Here is an 8,370-nt window from a genome sequence, read left to right as displayed (position 1 = left end):
TTGTTGATGAATTTATACTCAACTTTATTAGAAGCATACTAATCATTACATTGCTTAATCTTACAATATAAACATTTTTTTAAACGAATATCTGAAATATAATAAAAATTTATATTCTCAACGATCTTTCAAATAGTTTTTCGAATGATCTTTTGGTTGGTGTTATTATGGTTCTGTAATTGATAATCTTTTAAGCGATCTTCCAAGGTACAAAGAAAATTGGAGTCGATTTTATAAGACTCATTTAAAAAATTGTGATATTGTTTCTTCTTCGAATATATTCTCCGAAAAAACTTATCGGCGATCATTTATATGCCTTTCCTGTTCAGCATAGTACCAGTTGCTTTTATTGATTTAGCTGAGCTTTTTCTCAAGCAAATGATCATCGTTTCAAGGAAGATGATAAATTACGTAGATTCAATGGTACGAACATTTCCTGTATTTTTTTTTCTAATGGGAAATGTTCTAGGATAAAAAGATCAGAACAGATTAAACTGCATACAATGATCTGTAATTTTGAATCCATTGCTAGACCATTAATCATGACATCAGCTGTATTAATAAGTAAAAGTCAGATAGACGTTATCATAACGATTATTAGATTATTAGAAGAGAATCATCTCGAAGGAGTTATCGTTTTCTGCATAGTGTTTTTGTTCAACATTCGACAATTGAACTCCTTTCCTGCTTATTCTCTACTGTCGACATTTTTCTTAGTCCTATTTTTGTGCTATACTATAATCAGCAACAGATTTAGTAAACGATGGAAATTCAATATCATCACCGACGAATGAGTATATTATAATTTTAGTGATAATATTCCATTTTAAAGTAATTATATAGTAACTCTACGTATATCTATAACGACAAATATCTAATGAGATTTTAAATGGCTATTTAGCATTGAATTGTTTACGCATAATAAGAACATTTGAATATTCGAATTTTAACAGAAATAATTTTTTAAATAATATTTCATATGGTGCTAAATAATCTGTCACGAATGTATAATTTGGATTCGCTAGTAGTGTGTCATCTTCTGTACTGATTATATTACAAAATTCCTTATAGTTACAGCAATGAGTTTGGCATTTTTTGTATCGAAATGTTTTTACTCTTCCCTGGGAATTTATATCGATGGTAATAGAAATTTGCGGTAATTAGCAATAATTGACGATTTATTCTCCTAAACTAGGTGAAGAATTATCGTTACAGACATTTCTGGAAATCTGTCTCTGTCCATTCCAATGTTTTGATTATCGAAATTGTTGTTATAATAATTTTATGCTTGAGAATACTCGCTCTACAAAAACAATAGCCAGTTTAAAATCTATTATTTACTTATTAAATCTATCTCTTAATGAAAAGATGTATTAAATAAATAAAACTTTTATGCTAGTATAATATTATTATCATTTAATAATTAATTAAATTAATTAAAAATTTATTAAAATAATTAATTCCATTAATATTAGTTTATATAGTTTTTTTTCATAAAACAATATCTTTCAACATACCGTTTAAATACTCTGCGTCAAAAATTGAACAGAAAAGAATATATCTATTATTCCTGATAGACATGATTTTTGTAACACTATTCAGATCCATCAAAAATCATCAATTTGTTTAAATTCAGTAAATAATATAGATAAGTTAATATTCATTTAAAAAATCATTCATTGTGAGTTACGAATAGTTTGTTAGAATGTATATTATTTGGATGCTGTTGAGTATGATTTCAAAATAATAAACTGCAATTTGTATCTGAGACAGTTCCGATCATAAAAAATGTATAATTACTAGCATATCCATCTGATAATATTCCAGAATCGTTGTACTCATCTCCTAATGATACTTTTTTCTGAAAAAAGTGAAAAAAGAATCAGTTGTTTTTTTTTTCGATGATCCAGAAAATTCCATTGAAGATAGAAAAGCGACATTTTATAGATTGAGAAAAAGAAAATATTGCGAACGATAGAACACGAGGAAGATTGAGAGAGTGAGAAGAGTATTTACTTATGTATATATGTGTGAAAATAGGTATACATGAAAGCTCACTAACACGGGACAATAAATCAAGAAATGAAGAAAAAAATAGAAAATGAGAGATTCCAACGATTACTACAGTTCTATCAGTATTATTCCAAGCGGGTATAGTTGAAGAATAGTGGGAATATTATTGCTCTTTGTCAATTTATTGCTACTAATTTTGAAGGGGCATTGTTGAAAAATTTTAGTAGTTTGAAGGGGCATTGTTGAAAAATTTTTTAAATAATATCTAGGAAAAAATATTCTTAATCGAATAGCTACACCCTACGTATTGAAATCGTATATTAGAAATACAAATATGTTAGATCAAATACGAAAAAGGATAGTTTGAACAACATGAAGGTTAAATCTATTGCCGATGATATATAAGCTATAAATAAATCTTCAGTTACCATGAGCTTTGTACACCTCTTTTTTCTATTAGCTAGAAATATCAAAGAAAATAAAAAGGAAAAGTAACGTAAGTAGGTCTAGTAGCTTTATTTAAATGGAGCAACGATAGAAATGAAAAATGATATTTTTGACTTTTGGCCAAATCTCATTGTCCCTTACTTTATCTACGAGCCGAGTGTCATAAAAGGAGGCTCGAGAACCGTCCGTCACGTTTCAAAGAGAGGAAAAGAAGTTTTCACTTTCAAACCCATTTTATTCGTTAACATCGAAAAAGGATGAAAAAGAAAGAGTGAGGAATAATAAAATCATTTTTTGTTGATATCACTTATATGATTAAAAAATTATTTGCCTATTTTAAATCGTAATAATAGAAACCGATAATCGTGTCTACGCTTAAATCAAATGTCAAATTTTCGTAAATAGAAAAGTCGCGGCAAAGAAATAGTGGAAACGATATAAAATGTATGAGTGCTCGAATATCATTGAAATGACTCGAAGAAAGTAATGGCCACATTTAAGAAAAAAACACATACAAAGATGAAAAGAAAAGAATGGAGGGAAAAAACAATATATCGAAATATATCCTTATTTATATAAATTAGTTGTTTTACGTCAAAGTAACAAATCAAGAATATATGACTGGGTCGCTTAAGATAAGAAAAAAAAACGCGAATAATCTTGCAAAGTTTATTTTAAAGTCTATGAAATTTTCTGAGAATAAAAGATTTCAATGAGCGATAATAACGTAACCGACAAATTCGCGGAAAACAAATCGGCGAGAAGGTTACCGATCGAGAAAACGTTTTACATTAAAATGACGAATGATCATTCTCACTTAATACTCTTATACAAAATGCTCTTCATTCTCAAAAGTACTTATTTATCAAAAAATATTAAACAGCAACAAGAAATTTAATAGATGTGGTAGTAATAACTTGTCTTATTCCAAATAGATTATAAAAGACATACGATCAAAGACAAAGTCAAAATTGATTTCGCAAAAGGCATAGTTTTGCTCTCTTTTTCTAAATATTCCTTTAATTTCTATACGCCTTTATATATTCCTTTAATTTATATATTTCTAATTAGAAATCAGAACGATACATTCTTTGGACCAGGTTCCGAAAAGGAAGATGTAAAAAATAAAAATAGAAAAAAATAGAAGATACATATATCGCTCCTGCTCTTTTTTCTAGAAAGAAAAATCCTTGATCGACTTCTTTTTCTGCTGTCTTGATTTGATAACGTAGATATATAAAATCAGAAAAATCGACGACCACAAAACTTTTCCTTTTAAAAGTAAAATAACAATTTAGGTTTCTAATAAATAATGAAATACACAAACTCATATACAAACGTAGATAAATCTTCCCTCTTTCTCTCTCTCTCTCTCTCTCTCTCGCTCACCTTTCTTCTTCTCTTTACTTCAAACTCAAGTATTAGAAGTTAATTAACTTAGTTTACATTTAATATTAAAGGTACAAAAAATTAACTAAGTCAAATAACTTCTAATTTTCGAAATACAATACAAAATGAAAAATACAAAATGAAAAATTTATTTGAATTTACCCTAGACTATAAGTTCACGTCTCTAACACATTTTGTCAGTCACATCGTTGAACTAATAATTTTTACGAATTTATATACTCGTTCGTAACCCCATTTTCGATTCTCTTTTACTTTTACTACCCCTACTCACTGAATTTCTTACGAACAGTTTCCGCCCCCAAGTACCTTACTTGACGTTAATGACGTCATTATTTGGTAATAACGAATCATATCATTACGTTTACCGTTATTTTTCTTCTAGGATATTGGATAACGAATAATCTTTTTCGTTTCTAACTCAACATCCTCCTTTCCTTTCTTCTATGACCTTTTCATTGTCTTTAAATACTTTTATGTTTATTTTGGTTTTTTTCTATAATTTTTCTATTTATAAACTGTTAACTGTATCATTTTTTTCTATAATACATTTATTATTAAAGTATATATCAAAAAATTTCATCATAAGAAAATAATATATAAACTAGATTCAGATAACTCATATTCGAAAAAAATAATCCAATGGAAATAATTATTGCAAATTTTATATGAATAAAGTCAAAAAATTTTTTCTTAACTTTAACAATCCTAATCTGTACTATTCAATCCAAGTTATAAATTAAAACTACAAATTCAATTCAAACTATAAATTAAAACTTATATATACATAAAGAATAGAGATTTTTTTGTTTAAAGAAAATAATGAAAAGCTAAAAAAATTTTCTCAGAAAATTCTTCTTGACTCTTTACCATCGTAATTTTTTTATATCTCCAGCCCAACCAGTTTCTTATGTTTTTATCTAAAAAGATAAAATATCTGTAAATAGAGAGATTTAATTAAAAAATAATATCAATTATTATAAATATTAGTGTAGCAACAATATTGTGCGGCTTAATGACAAAAATCACTTAAACAAATAAAATTTTGTAAGAAGAAAAATGTGATAGCTCCTTGTTGTTCATGTTTCCTGTTAGAAGACCTTGCATACAATGTATTAGATACAATATGACAAAAATCATTTAAACAAATAAAATTTTGTAAGAAGAAAAATGTGATAGCTCCTTGTTGTTCATGTTTCCTGTTAGAAGACCTTGCATACAACGTATTAGATACAATATATCTTTAACTGTACGAAAGACTAGACAGGTTAAACTATTGTGGATTGTCATTAAGATACTTCTTGAAAAAGATAATTATCATTATACCACCTTTTATTATTAATAGAAATATAGTAATAAATTTTTGTATTCAAAAAATAATGTAATCCAATTTGGTACAATCCGATTTAAGTAGTGCAATTTTGTCGAAAGTCAAAATATTTTGTGACCAAAATTTATAAGTATGTATGAAATGTATTAGAGAAACATAATGCTTTTCCAATAATGATCGTGTTAAAATCGTAGCATAGAAATGTATATAATAGGTAGATCTTTTCGTAAGAATAAAATTCTTACAGATTATCTCTTAAATCCAATTATTTAGATGTTCTGTATTTAAACTCGATATTTGAGATTTCATAAATGCTACGCTGTAACAGTATAGAGATTTTGAAATTATATATACATACATTGCGATTTAAATTATGAAAGGTGTTTTAATAAAAAATAAATACAATATAAATAGTTTAAGCTTGAACAATTAAGAATTATACTTTAGCGCAATTTCTTCGATGATAACTGTATTATGAAATATCGAACATAATAAAAACTCGTTATTCTTGATTTACGATATACTGAGTATATTCAATTACCATATGTTATGTTTAACAAAAAAAGAAAAAAATTGTAATTATTTAAAATTGTATTATATTTAATACCAAGTAATCCTATTTTCTAACTAAATGTCGTATGTATAGCGATAAAATTGTTATTGTCCAACCGTCCGATCGACCTACTAACACGACAATAAACAAACAAAACATATCAAATTTTATATTTTTTTTAAATTCAATCCAATTTTTTTTCTATCAATATTACAACATTTCTTAATACTTCACTACTTTTATTCTATATATATATATATATATATATTGATTTTTCTTGAAATATTTAAATATTTATACAAAGAATTTACAATAAACTAATTGATATTTGCAAATATTATCGTTCTTCTTTCCTTTATCTTTTTTCTTTGCTCAACTAAAGTCGCATTTCAAACTACAATAAGACTTATACACGTTATATAACGGGTATGTACAACTTTGAGAAGTTACTAATTTTTATTTTTGAGAAGTTACTTATGAAACAAAAATGTAAGTGTGAGAAATGAAGACACCACGGCTTATTATTTAAAAAGCTTAGGCATTAGAAATCCTTTAAAAATATTTTTGAAAAATATTATTCTCAAAGAAGCTAATAAAGGTTTTTATTTTCAGATCGATACATACTTTATCTTCACAAAGTTTCGGGTAATTTTAGAAAATTTATGATATTCGCCAACAAGTTAATTTTTATTGTAGCCCGACTATTAAAAGACAAAAACTTTGATTTTCGTAATAGCAGGATTAGCAATAGAGAAAGTTAGTCTCTTATTTTCTAAAAATTTTGTTATTTTTCTTGACGTTTTTCAATTGACGAAGGAGTAACTTTCCTTTATAAAAGAAGAACAAAAATCCGTCTTTTTCTTTTATTCACGTCATGATTCACATTTTGATCACAAATCTTTAAAAATATGCGAATTTCTTAGTGTTCACTCCTTTCCTTTCGAAAAAGGTGTACCATTTTCTCAAAAGAAAATATATGACAACAAGAGAATACTTTTCGAACTACTTAACAAAAGTATAAAATCGAAGGTGTGTTCAACTTAAAGAGTTCCACGATTTCTCAAAGAACCTATTTTCAAAGATTACTCGAAAAATACTAGTAACCTTGAATAAAGATTTCCAGTAATTAGAACTACAGTTAAATTTTTCATTATAATAAATTAACTTTTAGGTAACAGTATTTTACTTATTGATCGTATTTACGCTCGAAATAGAAAATCTCGTAGGAATTGAACGAATTTACTTTGCCCCAAAAATCACCACAATTGTCTTTTTGAAATCAGGAAATGTCTTATAAAGCTTTTTTATAACTTTACATAATGAAAGATTAAAAATATAACAGCTATTAAATTATACAAGTATAAAAAGGAGTAAGATAAAAGGCGAGATGAACCATTTATAAAAGCATACCTTTTTGTTTATTTATGATATTACACCTTCCTCATGCTCTCGTAACAAAAGATACATTTATTACCGTACCAATGAAAAGCTAAATTGTCCGCGAAGTGACGGCTCTCAACACTCCATATCGAAAATTGCATTCATTTAACTGGCAGTTTCATTTCAAAGGGTTCATGTTAAAATTTAGATCAATCTCCAATATCAATTAAACGCGGTTGAAATCGAAACCGGTCGTTTTCAATTGAAACTTTCTATAAATTTTTCTCGTTTATAATTCCATAATAGTGTACTAAAATTACTTAACATTACGAATTGTCTACTTTAATTTCTATTTTATCAATTGAAATTAAAAGCCGTCGATTAAAGTCAAGACGCCGCTTCAAAACGGCCACCGTCTATGACGAATTCTTCATTTTTCTATTACGTTTGTTTTGTTTCTTAATCGATTCGTTAGAAAATCACAAAGAGAAGCTTCGATGCTACGTTTAATTAACCTATAGATGACCTACATATATACATGCTTTTTTTTTTAATGCGTGCGTTAAAGTTCAAATGTATTTTTCTTTTCATTTGAGAACATAAAGAAAGAGAAAATTAATGATCGTAATGTCCAAATCGTAATACTTACGTCTTTTTCAAAACTAACTGACTGAAAAGGTACCAAAACATTTTTTAAGTTCAAAGGCTACTATTAGAAAGAAGATTTGATAAAATTTATTCAACTTTTTCTTTCGTAAAGAGTAACTCTCTTTCGTTCTGCATATGAGATCCGAATTGAATGAAGAATTCCCTATGGGCGTGCCGACCCGTGACAATTTACATATTGATTAGTAATTGATTGACGTGCTCTTATTATTCAATATAGTTTGACATCCGATATAAAAATTGTACGTGAATAAACTTCTTTTTCGTTTCATCGGACGGATTCGCGTCAAAAAACTTTGCGAAAATAACCAGAACAATACATTGATAACTTCGCATTAATAAAGCTTTCGAATAATAACATCGACAGTAAATTAAATGATATGTTTTTTGGAATATTGATGATAGTAATATGAAAAGAAAACAACATTTTTTATTTTAACATGGCATATAATAGGAAACTTAGTATGTTAACATCTGATTATTGTATTATGTAAGTCTACTGCTATGATTTGACAATTACTAAAATTGTTATTTTTTATAGAAGAACTCTAAAATACCGGCAAAGTCAAAATAG

At 27.0% G+C, this 8,370-nt stretch overlaps 1 long non-coding RNA gene across 1 annotated transcript; it reads right to left on the bottom strand.

Moving 5' to 3' along the window:
- LOC118451050 (uncharacterized) lies at positions 1 to 4,159 on the bottom strand. The gene is made up of 3 exons (XR_004841012.2): positions 4,012 to 4,159; positions 1,518 to 1,861; positions 1 to 1,303 (listed from the first exon to the last, which is right to left on the bottom strand). It is a non-coding gene; the product is annotated as an uncharacterized LOC118451050 (long non-coding RNA).
- Between the last annotated feature and the right edge of the window lie 4,211 nt (positions 4,160 to 8,370).

This window comes from Vespa mandarinia, chromosome 8 (assembly GCF_050613455.1).
Source record: "Vespa mandarinia isolate Hongniang chromosome 8, ASM5061345v1, whole genome shotgun sequence".
NCBI classification, from domain to species: domain Eukaryota; kingdom Metazoa; phylum Arthropoda; class Insecta; order Hymenoptera; family Vespidae; genus Vespa; species Vespa mandarinia.
The sequence above is the reverse complement of the archived record's forward strand: the minus strand, read 5'-3'. Positions and strand labels throughout refer to the sequence as shown.